Source organism: Carassius auratus, chromosome 42 (assembly GCF_003368295.1).
Source record: "Carassius auratus strain Wakin chromosome 42, ASM336829v1, whole genome shotgun sequence".
NCBI lineage: Eukaryota > Metazoa > Chordata > Actinopteri > Cypriniformes > Cyprinidae > Carassius > Carassius auratus.
This window is the reverse complement of record NC_039284.1, coordinates 13891242-13907321: the sequence shown is the minus strand read 5'-3', so window position 1 is coordinate 13907321 and position 16080 is coordinate 13891242. Positions and strand designations below refer to the sequence as shown.

Genomic DNA, 16080 nt, shown 5'->3' with positions numbered 1-16080 from the left:
CCTCAGGCCCACCTCATCTTTAGCTCTGATGGTAGCATTCCACATCTTCAGGAGTCTGTAGACCTCCACTGTGATCCACGGCTTCTGGTTGGCCCAGACAGTGATGGTCTTTGTGACTGTTACATCATCAATACACTTGTTGATGTAGGTGGTGACAGTCTTTGAGTACTCTTGGAGGTCTGTGGTGCATTAGTTTCCATGCAGGCTTATCCTATATAATGACCTACACATGGGTGAGTGTTTATACATGAACATCTCTGCTCATGTGAAAACACATGTGCAACAAACCACATATTGGGATTGCATTGCATTTCTAAAAAACTGTTATTTAATATGTCCCCAAAAACATCTGCATTAGGGTTTAAATACTAGATACAGTTCCCGGCAGCACACAAAAGACAGGGGGAGGGGGCTTGAATTATATAAAATATTTCTTCCCTTGTTAAATGTGAATTAACTTAGTGTTTCCACAATGAAAGCAGCACGATATGGTAAAAAAAAACAAAAAAAACACTGCAGCACGATATGGTAAAAAAAAAAAAAAAAAAAACGTAGCCTTTTTTTCCATGACTGAAACATATGACAATATACACATGTACAAATGCCATGCATATGTGAAGCTCTGTATTTGTATAAAAACATTGCCAAACACACCCTGCAAGAAACAGGCACTTTGGATAAATAAATACATTTGTGTAGACCTTTTTCAGGCTTTAAATATTACATTCACTGCATATAAAGTTACAGCACTAAAATACAAACTAGTTTGATTTAATTTGGAAAAGTACATTAATTTGTGAAAAATAAGTTGGAACATGAACATGTTCAATACCGACGTGCTAATATACACACATTTCTGCAAATAGCATTGAAGATGTTAACGTAACACATATTGTGAAATCTAACAAATGACAAGCAGTCATGTGAACTGCTTACATAACCTTCTTTGCCATGAGAAGACTTTACTTTATAGTTCGGAGTGCTGGTGAGATCCTTAGGGGTTTGGTGATGGATGTGGAGTTTGCCTTTGGTTTGGGGTCACATGATTCTGCTCTCTGTGGTCTTCCCTGTCCCCAGTCTTCATTTTAAGACCTTTCTGAATCCAAAAATTCAAAGAATGGCACAGGAGGGCCCCATTTCCCATCTGGGATAAAGGCTAAAAGAACAACAGTGAAGAAAGTAACAAAAAAAAAAAAAATGTGTTATTTGTGACGTCTGTCAAACTCGTTGTTTGTTTCATGATAAAGAAAAGCTAGCGTAACTTGAGTAAACACTAATTAATTTGTGTACATGCTACTTCTGACAAAAGAACAGCACTTGGGGAGTAAATGATGCTTGATACCTGGAAATCTGAAGTAGAGGAGTCTGACTAATGGAGAGTGACAAGTGATTCCAGATGTCTTGGTGTGGAATCTGAAAACTGACCTACAATAATTCCTGTGAAAACACAATGAATTGTGCATACAGACAGCATAGCTGCATGTTATAATAAAACAACTGAATGCAATCGTTAATGCAAATAGGGCTAGTCATTTGATTATAAGCATTGGTGAAATAAACTATGTTCATCATGCACAGCCCAAAGAGAGATATTAAATGTACCAAAAATGTAGATTATAATGTACACTAAACTTCCTATTATTCCAAGTTTGGAGTCAGTATACTGTTTCTTGACCACTCTTACAGCATATTAATATGATTTATGAAGGATCACACTAAAATTTTGCTTTGTAATCACAAAAAGAAATTAAATTTTTAAATATTTTCAGATAGATAACAGTTATTTGAAATCTTAATATTTCACAAGATCACTGCTTCTACTGTATTTTTCAAATCAACAAAGCCTTGATGAAACATAAAAGACTTCTTTTAAAAACATTGAAAAAATTTGAATGGTAGAGTGAACATCAACAGAAAAGGGTTGCTTAAATAATAGTAAGTCATGCATTCAAAAAAATCAATAGTGTCTGGAAATCAATACTAAATCACAACGATTTGACACACCGCAAAAGTGGTGGCTCTATAGTCTCCACTGAAATAAGTATAGATCCCAGAGTTTCCTTCCATCCAAAGGAAATAATTGCAGACTATTTCATGGATATAGATGCAGTTTTTTCCCAAGCACACTGATAAAAACCTGTGCACCCCCAACTGGAAGAGTCCAGCAGTTTTTCTTTTCAAATAACTTTCTTTTCAAAGTGAATTTTGGATCAAAGAATCTGACAGATTGATAGATGGATGGATAGATAGATGTGTTTTTGAAAGTTTCCTACTGTATGCTCACTGAGACTACATTTATTTGATCCAAAAGGGAGTAATAATGAGAGTAATATTGTGAAACTTATTATCAATTAAAATATTTGTTTAGGATTTATTCATTTTATCATTTTTTAGCATCATTACTCCAGTCTTCAGTGTCACATCATCCTTCAGCCTTTTAATGGCACTTAATATATTGAACTATGCATTTGATCCAAAAAAATCAGCTTGTATCTCACTAGGAATGTGGATCCACAAATATGCTATTAACTGTAGAAGACTGGATGAAAGAGACCACTAGCACTCCTCTTCTCATAAATCACTGATGCAGAGAGTCTTCTGCTACCACTAATGTCTGTGGTGTGGTGGGATTAATCAGCAGGCTGAAATGTTTTGCAGCTCTGACGAAACGCATAGTAACCAACCAAACAATGCTGGTTGCTTAAATTACAGGAAAAGTGGACATCTGGGTCCTTGGAATTATTTAGGAAATGAGAATGATATTGGTTTTGAACATATTTTAGTGGTGTTTGCTAAGACAAGCATCACTATTAATATTCCTCATATTACAGTACTTTTTCCTAAGATGTGTTCAGCTGGTGGACAATAAAACATGTCAAAGTGAATTGGGACCCAAGCCATATCTAGAGTCCTGAACAACAGAGAGACTCTTTAAAATTGGACCAGTAAACAACCACTTAGCCATCACCCTTGTAACAGCTCCACTCCATAATATACACACACAACCGTTCAAAAGTTAAGAAGTTCCAAATATTAAGCAGCACAACAGTTTTCAACATTAAAGGGTTAGTTCACCCAAAAAGGAAAATTATGTCATTAATGAAAGATTGACTCGTTCTCGATAACCGTTTCTGTTGGATGCGTCCGATGATACTGCACATATGTGATTCAGCGTGAAGCAGACCGACACACAGAGCGTCTGAACCAAACTGATTCTGTGCTAATGTTATGAGCGCGGGTAAACCAGGTAAACAGTTTCAAATGATTCAGTTCGATTTGGTGAACTGGTTCAAGAAGATCCGGTTACATCGAGTGATTCGTTCGTGAACCGGATATCACTAAACTGCATTGAACGTGCTCACAACAGACCTGGAAGAGAAGACAATGCTGAATAAAGTCGTTTGTTTTGTTATTATTGGCCCAAAATGTATTTTCGGTGCTTCACATGGACTACTTTGATGATGTTTTTCTTACCTTTCTGGACATGGACAGTATACCGTACACACAGCTTCAATGGAGGGACAGAGAGCTCTCGGACTAAATCCTAAAACTGTGTTCCGAAGATAAATGGAGGTCTCACGGGTTTGGAACAACATGAGGGTGAGTTATTAATGACATAATTTTCTTTTTTGGGTGAACAAACCCTTTAATAATGCTTGATGTTTCTCAAGCACCAAACCAGTTTATTAGCTGATGATTTCTCTGATGATGTGACTCAAGGCTGAAGTAATGGCTGCTGAAAATTCAACTTTGCATCACAGGAATACATTATTTCTTTATTTCATTATTTCTTTTTTTTTCTTCACAGTATCAGTTTTAATTGTATTTTTGATCAAATAAATGCAGCCCTGGTGAGCCAAAAATATTTATTTTGAAGAACATTTTGAAAAATCTGACCAACCCCATACTTTAGAACCGTAGTAGGATTCTCACTATTAACTAGCATGTGTATTACTAGCATACTAGCTGTTTATTAGTACTTATAAAGCACATATTAATGCCTTATTCTGCATGACTATATCCCTAACTAACTATTTATTAGCTGTAAATTAAGAGTTTATTGAGGCAATTCATAGTTAGTAGTTAGGAAATAGTGAGAATTGGACCTTAAAATAAAGTGTGACCAGAAGGGTCGCTCATCGCTCTCATGAGCACAATGGAGGAAAAGTCCTGATGCATTTAAACTAGCACAGATTTGATCCTGGACCACAAAACCAGTCTTAAGTAGCAGGTATATTTGCAGCAAAGGCCAATAAACACATTGTATGGGTCAAAATTATAGATTTTTCTTTTATGCCAAAAATCATAAAATGAAAATCATGTTCCATGAAGATATTTTATACAGTTATTACCATACATATATCAAAACTAAATTTTTGATAAATAATATGCATTGGTAAGAATTTAATTTGGACAACTTTAAATGCGATTTTGTCAATATTTAGATTATTTTACACCCTCGGATTGCAGATTTTCAAATATTTGACTCTCTGCCAAATATTGTCCTATCCTAAGAAACCACACATCAACTTAAAGCTTATTTATTCAGCTTTCAGATTATTTATAAATCTCAATTTAAAAAAATGACTGGTTTTATTGTTTTATTATTGTTATTGTTATTGTTAATTTGGATCCCCATTAGCTTCCACAAAGTGGTTGCTAATCTTCCTGGGGTCCACAGAGTTGCACAATACAAAAAAATCATTCAAACAAATAAAATAATAACAAAAATACAATTGCTAATCCAGTCACATCACAAAACTATACCCATACATATTAATAGTAGCAGCACAAACAGAAGTACGTCTATACCTTTAACAACATGTTTACACAATTTCTTTTGAACACATGTGTTGAATTACTTTTACGTATATTTATAGGAACAACATTCCAAGCAGCAGAGCCTCGATAAAATACAGTCTTTTTCAGCAAATTTGATTGTGGACATGGTAAAAACAGTTGAGACTTACTCACTTGACGTGTTTTATGATCGTGTCTAAAACCAACATATACAAGCTTTTCAAAGAAAAAACATGGTGTGTGATACTTGATTACCTTATAAAAATATACCAACACTCGTAAATGTAATTTGTCCTTCACTAAAAGCCATGATAATTTTCTATGCATATCAGCAACACTGGCCTGAAATTGATAATGGAGCACCAACCTAGCTGCTCTATTCTGAACAATCTGAAGTTTTTTTAAGTGCTTTTCTGATGCACTTGACCATATTATAGGGCAGTACTCAAGATGCGATAAAACTATTGACTGCACCACATCTTTTAAAACCAAAGACGAAATAAATGCAGAACATTTCCTGGCTACTGCTATACCTTTACCCATGCTGCTTACTATATGATCTATATGTTTGGACCAGGACAATGTATTGTCAAGTATCACGCCCAACAAAGTAACATCTGTTACTTGTTCCACTGGCGTCCCATCAATAAATAAATTCAGATCTGCAGCCCTAGAAATATTGTATTTTTGGCTAAAAATTATGCATTTAGTTTTTTCTATATTTAAAATTAATTTGTTAATTTGAACCCATTTAGAAATTGTTAAAAGCTCATCACTCAAATTTTTCTTTAGTTCAGCTGAAGAATGTGCTGCAGAAAACATTGTAGAGTCATCTGCATACATAACTATATTAGCATTATTAACAACATATGGTAAATCATTTATAAAAATAGAAAACAATAAAGGACCTAAGCAACTTCCTTGTGGAACACCACAATAAGTATTTTTAGCATCTGAAAAAGATCCATTATAAAACACTCTCTGTTTTCTATTAGAAAGATAGCTTCCCATCCAATTAAGGGCTGTCAATGAAAAACCATAACATTTTAGTTTAGCCATAAGAATATCATGGTCAATGACATCAAAGGCTGCTGTAAAATCAATTAAAACAGCACCAACCAGTTTCTTATTATCTAGACATGCTAACCATTCATCTGTCATATGTATAAGAGCAGTACTTGTGGAGTGTCCTGGTCGATAGGCATGTTGAGCATTGGCAAGTAATCCATTTGTACTAAAATATTGTAAAATTTGCTTGAAGGTAATCTTCTCTAAAAGCTTACTCAAAATTGGAAGTATGCTAATTGGTCTGCAATTAGAACCTAAAAAGTCTGTTTTTCCCTTTTTAAGTAATGGAATAATTTTAGATTCTTTCCAAAGATTTGGATATTTGCCACCAATCAAACACCTATTATAAATATGACAGATCGGTTGAGAAAGCTGTCTAGCTACCATTTTTAGCAATTTTCCATCTAACTGATCAGCTCCACAAGGTTTATCATCTGGAGTTGAAAGCAACATCTCTTCTACAGTAGTTTGATCAACAGACCTAAAATTAAAACTGCATAATTTATTTTTCATTATTTTAGAAATAGGACTACAGGCTGATTGAACATCATTGCCATACATGCTAGATCTTAAATTGTTCACCTTATCGTTAAAAAAGGTGTTAAAATAATTAGCTATCTCTAATGGTTTAGTAATAAACTGACCTTCATTTTTCACACACCCTTGATAATTATTTGTCTTCCTACTCATTATTTCATTCAGTGTTTTCCATATTTTCTTGGAATCACCAGCTGCAGACCTAATTTTTGCTTATAATATTCCCTTTTTTTAATATGATTTAATTTAGAAACCCTATTTCTTAACTTACAATAGAATTTTTATTGTAGTCACTTCCTAATTTCTGTACTACCTCCTTTGCCTTGTCTCTTTGCAGCATTAAGCACTTCAGCTCATCATCGAGCCAAGGAGCATTTTTAGTTTTTACTGATCTTTTTCTAAGTGGGGCGTATTTATCAATTATCTTATTTATTATATCCATAAAAATATTTAAGGCTTTATTAACATCTTTTTCTTGACACACTTCAGTCCACTGCACACTCTGAACTTCATTAATAAACAGATCTTGATTGAATCTTTTATATGACCTAGATAATAAAATCCTGGCTCCTGATTTGGGAATTTTTGTCTTTTTAGTTAATGCGATCAAATTGTGATCACTACAGCCAACTGCCACTGATACTGCCTTTGAACACAATTCCTGGACATTGGTAAATATAAGGTCAATGCAGCTAGAAGTACTAACCTTGTTTGCCTTCATAACAATTCTTGTTGGTTGGATAATCATTTGTGTGAGATTACAAGTATCAGCCATAGATTTTAACTTTTTTGTTAATGAGCAGTTTTTAGCCATCCAATCAATATTAAAATCACCCAATAAAAATATGGCCTTATTTTCATCTGTGACCCTGTTCATATTTTCACATATTCTATCCAAATACAGCACATTAGCACTAGGAGGCCGATAACAACAACCAGCTAAAATTGGTTTACAGTGTGGAACAGAAATCTCTACCCATATGTCTTCAATATAACTGTTCATTAAGTCTTCCCTTAACAACACACCAAAATGTTCTCTAATATAAAAGGCTACTCCACCACCATATTTATCCCGGTCTTTCCTATACAATTTAAAACCATTAATCATAAGCTCAGAATTACTCATAGCCATATCTAAATGTGTTTCTGACAATGCTAAAACTTGAATATTATCTTCAGTGCATATTCTCATCACCTCATGAATTTTGTTCTTGAGGCTACATATATTTAAATGTGCAATAATTAATCCTTTCTTTGACAATTTTGTTAAAAGAGATGCCATAAACTTGTCTTGCTTCCTAACAAAACAGCAAACAAAAATGTAAGATAATAATTACACAATCATTCTAAAAATGCATTGCAATTATGTTTGAGTATTTCCAGTTCTGGACAAGATGACTAACTTGTCATATTTCAGGAAGGCTCTTTCACCTCTGTCCCGGGCAGCTCTTAATTTTGGAAGGAGTTCCCTCCTTCTCAACTGAAGAGCCTCAGAAAAGTCTTCATTTATAAAAATGTTTGTGCCTTTTAACCTCTTGGCTGATGACATGATAGTCTGTTTATCTTTCAAACGTAGAAGTTTAACAACAACTTTTCTGGGCTTACCCCCTTCTTGATACTGTCCGATCCTGTGAGCTCGCTCGATTTCCATTTCGGAGTCATCTAGCCCCAATTTACTTGAAAGGATATCACGAACTTTCACCTCTGATTTCATCCAGCTTTCATCTTTTTCATCAGAGATCCCATCCACAATGATGTTTGTCCTCTTCATCTGATTTTCCACATAATCCAGTTTGACAAAGAATCCGTCTAGTTCCTCCTTTGACTTGACAATATCCTTTTCAAACTGCTTTATTTTTATTTCAACATCCTTATAACCAGTCATCAATCCATCCACTTTATGTTGTGTGAATTCCAAACTAGTTTTTATATCTTGAACATCTCTGATCACTCCATCCAATCTTTTGTTTGTTCCATCTACTACCAACTGAACAAAGCTCTTGAAGTTGTCTTGTTGTTGATGAAGCATCTCTCTGTAAAATTCTCTCTGTTGATCCATTAATTGAGAAAGTACACTCATTGTAACGACTGAATCATCCTCAGAAGGTGCAGTCTTAGATTGTTTGGGAGGCATGATTTCTTACCACGATGTATCCGGAAATAGAGCAGGGAGAGGTTCAAGTGATGTGTTTGTTGAAGGCCCAAGCCTACCGGGCCTACTCCAAAGTTGAAAGTCACACTAACTTGTCTGAGAACTCAATAATGCCCACAATTAATATCAATAAAAATAGATCATACTTCAGTTGATCTTCAAACACTGCAAAATTAAGAATATTATTAGGATTAGTTTGATTCAGATCGGATTAAGATTAGGCCTTATGACTGTTTTTGTGGTCCAGAGTCACAAATGTGGTTATAACACAGAGGGACATAGCCACTCTTTATGCAAAGTTTCCATGTGAAATTAAAAGCAGAATCTTTCTTGTGTTTAGAGACTGAATACATCCACTGATCACACAGAATAGAGAAGGACAAACCCATGAATGTGTAATGGGAACGATTACACTTACCGCCCCATTACACATACAGGTCTAAAAAAATAGCTTAAACACTAACATTATAGTCAGACATGAGACAATACAATACATACACTGCCTAATAAAATCCATGAGGCCATACAGCAGAAAGGAAACAACTATTGTGTTTTCCTAGTACCAAGAGTCGCAAAAAAGGCACATATACTACAGCTCTTTTAACAGCAATACAAAGGACATTTCATTATAATTACACTAACGCTTCATGGATAAAATTCAGATGATGTGTATACAATTGTATTTGTTCTGCATCTCACTGGCATATGAAATTTAATAAATATCTTGCGATGGATAAAGTGCTTCATCCATCCTCATAAAACACATTTTAACCGATTTTTCGGAAGCACAAAAAGCTGCCAAAAAAGGCCCCAGGCCCCAGAAGTCCAGCAGAAGGTTTCAGGGAAATAACTTGTAACAATCAGACACAATTAAGGGATACAATTTCCTCTGAGCTTCACAGGAAGCAGATGGAGCAGATGCTGAGAAGTGGGTATACATTTTTTTGTGTGTTTTTTTAACCACAGGCAACAATAGTGATTGTATTAGGGCAAAAGTGTTGATGAGGTTCTGAATGCATATTTTGTGATCTCATAAATACTGGTGAGTGTCGAAGTACTTTGTGCCAGCTTTGTCATGGCAGGGGCATGGGATGACCGATTCCTGGAACTGTAGGCAATTACAAGGACATATCTGATGTCTTCAAATTAGGGCTGGACAATAATTCTTATATCAGATATCAATATATGTAGCAATATAATTTTTTTTTTCAATTACAGTGGTATGATTTTTAAACATTTCTGACATTTCAATATACATTACCCATACACTGAGGTCAAAACTGCACTCTGAACGCAATTCAACAAGCCGAACATTTTGCGCTGTATTTCAATTTATCTGTCCAGAAATGTTAAGTATATTTACTGTCTTGGCACAAAAACTTGATTGCGTTTTACTTCATTCACTTCAGTGCACCTGGGTAGGGCTGAAAACTGAAACCAAATTGTTGTAAATCCTCTAATTAAAAGCTGCCGGGACTGTTCTTAGCCATTAGGGGGCGCTCTGGGGGGAAAAGGAACACCTCTCCTCCAGTTTTTAACCGTGACATCACCAAAACAGGAAGTGGAGGTACAAAGCCAAGATGCTTCTCCAGATCAGTCCTCCCAACAGGTGACAGACCTCTAAAACAAAGAAACCCTGTAGATGACAATTAACAAAGAGTTTGCTTAAAGTCGATGCATGTTGATTAACGTGTCTAACAGAGATGGATCCAACATGGCAGGAAGGAATCCAGCTGTCCAGAGGTTTCTTTTAAAGCCTTCGTCCTCTCCGTACTATCCTCCTTTCCGATAAAAAGCAGTAGCCAAGGTTTCCCAAGCTCCAAATACCAGGGAAGATTCTCCACGGTCAGTTCAGGCTTTAATGCAAAACACAACCTATTTTCATCTTATAAATAGGTTAGTTTTTGGCAAAGGAATAAAAAATGACTTTTACTGCAATTAGATGGCATTTTGAGACGTATTTTCCCACTAACTCTGTAGGGATGAATTATTTCACTTTCCTATTTTATATGTTATTGTTCTATTTAAATATATTGCCATATCAGCTTCACAAGCTATTAGATGGCAGATATAGATTCAACATTAAACAATATAATAAAAAGTAATATAATATAAATATTTCATAAAATGTTTAAACAATTTTTAAATGGGTCTATAAAAGATTCTTTGAATTGTTACAAAAAAGTCCTTGAGATCATATTCTATATAAATAAGTAAAACTTAACTATTTTTTTATTATTATGTATACACTATTATAGTATTTATTAGTATGTATTTTTAATTAGCTTTTATTTTTATATTTTCAGTTTTCATTTGAATTTAAGTTTTAGGCATTTAGTTATTAGCTTTTTTATTTTTTTTTATGTGCCTTTAATTTTTATAATTTCATTTTTATAATAACGTTTATATCAGTTTTAGATAACTTTAGACATTCAGCTGAATTGTATTTTATTTTAGTTGCCAAGACAACATATCTAACAAATATTTATTATATTTATATATGTATTTTTTTTTATTACAATTAATAAAACAATTGTAAAAGTATGTTGTAATGTACAATAGCAACACAGTTAACTACGTCAATGTGGAGAGCCACTCAATTCATGTTACTTAAACTCCAGTAAAACACATGTGATTCCAATATAAAGTACCATTGAGTAACTCTGAAGCATTGTGTTTGGACACTGTGGTAAATTTGCAAATATGTTCCCATAACAACGTACAAAACGATCCAGCTCCACTCATTGTATAAGTGAGACAAGGTCCATTGCTGAGGATGATGGGAGAGAATAGACCTCATAAGGAACTCCAGCGCCATGGGACAACAGAAGCAGGTTTACTGTCAATCCCTCCACCCTGATCAAACACAGAACAGTCAGCTGGAACGCTTTCTGACATTACACCTGAAGTCAACACATGTATCATCTTATTAAGACACTTACAATTTCTTTGAATGCAAAGCATAATCTAAAGTATTTTACATCATCAAAACAGTTATGTTGAAACTTTCAGATACCATTGCTCTGCCTCTTTGTGGGCAAACAGCCCAAGAATTGTGTTAAGGAGTCTTACAGTTTCTTCAAATTAAGTTACACCTAAAACATAAAAAGCACCATTGACAAGTTCATGTGCATATATCATAAGTTATGCAATATATGCTGCGGCCATAAAATAAATTTTGATTGGCATAATGTAACAAATAATGCAAGTACATGAGCAGTGTGACATTTTTCTGAGTCATATGTTATATTTTTATAATATGACCATTTTCTGCATCCTTCTGACCATTCAAATTAAGCTGGCTCCTATGGTTTAAAAGGCATAGTTTACCCAAAAATATACATTCGGTCATTATTTACTCATCCACTTGTCATTTCAAACCTGTATGACATAATTCCTTTAAAATATCTTCTTTCGTGTTCCAAAGAAGGTGGAAAATCATGAATGTGTGGGATGACATAAGGGTGAGTAAATGCTGATAGAATTAAGATTTCTGGATGAACTACTCTTTAATATTTTTATGTAAACGCTTCCTAGACTGCTTCTGATGCTGGGATATTTCAGAAGGCCAATATAAGCACATTTGACTCTTTTCAATACTTCCTCTGGTGCTCAGGCTTGGAAATCACCATCCACTTTCACTTCATGGAAAACAGAAGCTCAGACATTCTGCATAACATATCCTGTGCATTTCACTGATAATTTCAAATATTAATTTTAGTGCCACATGAGAATCAAAGGCTACTTTATGGCAAGATTAAGGCAGGTTTAAATAAATGTTTTTCTTAGTACAATAAAATAATAATAATAATAATAATAATAATAATAATAATAATAATAATAATAATAATAATAATAATAATAATAATAATAATATCACTATGTGAAAGTTTTTCCTGTAATTTATTTTTATTAATTTTATGAATCCTTGCTAAGTAAAATAATCCAAACCTTTGAATGTTAGTGAATATAAAATGTTTTCTATTTGATGAAAATTAAAAAAATAAATAAATAATAATCCAGGTAAAAAAAAAAAAAACATCTAACAAAAATGACATTTCTAAAAAGATAAGTGGAGACCAGACTCCTGCTAGAACAAAAGTACCTCATTAATAAACATTAAGTGTGAAATGTTCAACTTTTGGATTTCTCTAAGCAGTGCATTTACAATCACTGCACTGTTGAGGACATCTATTAATAGATTTTTGATGGTGTTCAACAAATAAAACACCACAGTTGCCTTTATCAACTAACAGCCATATAAGATAACATATAACAGAAGGTCAGGCAGGAGGCACAAAACTACAAATGTGCTCTTCAATCTTCAGGCTTATACGTTGACATAAAAGTGAGTAAATAATGATGGTTTTGTTTGTTGTTGTTTATTTACTTACATTAAATCAAACGATTCAAATAAAGATGCAGAAATAAGGGATATTGGAATATAACATATCGAATAAAATTCACAGACGAGTCTGTTAAATAAATATTCAAAAATTGCTAAGAAAAGGGATGCTAGTCCTGAGAAAAATCATTTGTTTGCAGATTCCACTTGGCTTTATCTAATGCAATGACTTAAGTGTCCAAACACTTTTTGAGGCTAGTGTAAAATCAAAACGATTTATTATGTAAATATTTATTTTTTATATTATCTGAAAATGGATTTCACCAATTGAATCATTAAAAAAAAACATAACTTGATTTACAAAATGTCTACATTATCTGCCAATTTAGTTTATCATTGAAATGCATTTACCTTCAAGAGCATCTGCCACCTCTATATATGACTGAACGAAAGCCATACAGACAGCATCCCCTAGAGGACAAAAGTGGATGTATCAGGGTAGATTTGTCTTGTGCATGATAAAATACAGTAATATAATAGGTAAACTAACATTTTAAATAGAACAGCAGCACGGTGATATCATTCTGTGTGACTGTTGTTGTGTTTGAAGTGAGTTCTATATAACAGACTCCAGATCCAGCATAAGATCACGGTGTCTGTACACAGACACAAACACCACGTCATCAAGAATATCTGGATAAATTCAACAAGAGCTTTAGAAGCAGTTCAAAAGCATTGGAACCATGCTAATAATTAGCAATGACCGCATAGGTGGGGTCCTACCAAAATCTGACCAATGTTCCTCATCTTCCTCTTGGTTTTCTAACTTCTGTTCTTGCCAAAATTCTTCTTTAAAAAGTTTCACAACCTCTTTGGCACTATTCAGGGAAAATATGTCACATCCTGTTGAGAAAAGCTTTTGTTAAAAACAGATTTTTTTTTTTTTTTTTTATAATCACACACACACAGTCAAAGGTTAAACGGACCTTCTGTGGGAGTCTGTTGGCAGCGTTGAATTTTAGCGAGTATTTTTGTATTTAGGAGTTTTCTCCTAAAAAATGAAGGAAAGAAAGAAAGAAACTGTTGACCGAAAATAAGATCTGTGGACGGTCATTTAGAGATGTGTATTGGATGCTCTATGGTTATATAAAAACTGACCCAATTTAATTTACAATAAAATTGTCCCTACTCCTATTGTGCGTGAGTCCTTTGCCCCAAAAACTTTATTTTCACTATCTTTACCATAATGTAAAATTCTATACTTCTGAAATTCTCAAATTCCTCCCCTCCAAATCCAGATGGATAAAAATCAAGAAACCCAGTCAACCTTATTTGGTAACAACAATTAACTATAGTTAATATTACAGTTAACATTTTTTATTAATATTGGTTAATGTTTACTTTTTTTATACAACATTGTTAACATACAAATACCTAAATATTAACATCAGTCACTGGTAAATTAATTTGACAATTGATTTATAAATGATAATTAGTTATATTTAATGTAGGACGTATATAAACATATTTGTATATTAATACTTTTATTCAGAATGGATGCATTAAACTGATCAAGCGTGACAGTAAACTGCTTTACTTTACTTTACACTGCTACAAAAAATTTCTAACTATACATGCAAGAAAAAAATCTTTACAAAATTAACCAGCATAATCAAATGTAAATTATTATAATATTACACAGCTTAATAATATATTTAGCCGTGTTTTCAACGTTGATAATATTAAGAAATGTTTCAGCATATTAGAATGATTTCTGAAGGATCATGTGACACTGAAATAAAAAATTATTTTGAATCTTAATAATATCTCACAATAAATTATGTTTAAAAATATATTAAAATAAAAAAAGATTATTCTGAATCATAATATCTCACAACTTTACTGTATTTTTAATCAAATAAAAGATATTTAAAAAAAATGTAAAAGCATCTGAAAAACAAAAACATGCTTTATATACTTTTAAGTATAGTGTCTCTCTTATATAGCATATACAAGGTGTTATATATTTAAAATATATTAAATAATCTAGGCTATATATATATATATATATATATATATATATATATATATATATATATATATATATATATATATATATGTAGTCAGAAATATACATTTCCACACAAACAGACCACCAAACACGCTTGATCAGTTTAATGCATTCTTTCTGAATTGCAACTTTCAGACACCATCTTTACTTTTTAGCTCAACCAAAATGGAATGGGATGCACAGGATTGTGGGATATCAAAGACAGCAAAGGATACATCAGCCATGTATAATGATTTGAGGGTAAAGTTTATAAACTTTACTGGTCATAAGCTTTTCTTCATTTATTCAAACTGATATTACAGTCAAGCATCATGTAAAACATAACTAGACACCAGAAAGCTCCTTCCTCTGACATTCTGATGCAATGAGGTTTTGCTTACCTCCTCAAAAGATATTCCATAGACCTTTAACTCACATCCATTTAGATTAGCTCATTTAAAGATGAACTCAGTAAAACTAGTACGCAAAGAATATATACACATTCAGTCAAAACAATTCGCCTGGCCTGTGTAACTAAATGCATCAGTCTTACCCTAACAAACTGCACTTAAGGGCAACCTATAAAAAAATTAATCCTCAAACACTATGACAACATGCGCAAACTTTGACCATTTAAATTTGTAGGCAGGATTTAGCGGTGAGCTGAACACCAATCAGAAAGTTCAAAATACAAAAGAAGAACCAGTGAGAAAACCAATAAGAATGAAGTAGGCGGGGGATTCAAGGCTCTTCTGCGAAAGTTATTTGAAAAGCCCGTCATTTTGGCTCGAATGTAACGGTATGTTTCTATTCACCTCTATTTCGACTGAGCCAATATGGCGACTCGAGCGTGTTGGTTTCCAGCTTCGTCCTATTTATGGAGGTAATACAGTAGCAAATCGAGATTAGCAACTGATCAAATCTTACAGGTTCAACCCATAGACTGTAAGTTAGGTTCAACCACTGCAATCTTAAAAACAACATGCGTAAACGAACATGCAGCCGATATTCTGAAAAGCAGGGCACCTAAAAGATAAATGATTGGTTTCTCAAAAAAAAAACAGTAGGCGGCCGTGTGAATCGCTTTTCGACAACAGGGGCAACGCACTTGAAAAGCCTGACATTTTG

The 16080-nt window shown here is 33.5% G+C and overlaps 1 long non-coding RNA gene across 1 annotated transcript; it reads right to left on the bottom strand.

Annotated features, from left to right (window-relative positions):
- Nucleotides 1-13292: 13292 nt before the first annotated feature.
- LOC113060770 (uncharacterized) lies at nt 13293-15508 on the bottom strand. Its single transcript, XR_003278293.1, has 5 exons — nt 15354-15508; nt 13889-13953; nt 13686-13805; nt 13453-13558; nt 13293-13373 (listed from the first exon to the last, which is right to left on the bottom strand). It is a non-coding gene; the product is annotated as an uncharacterized LOC113060770 (long non-coding RNA).
- Between the last annotated feature and the right edge of the window lie 572 nt (nt 15509-16080).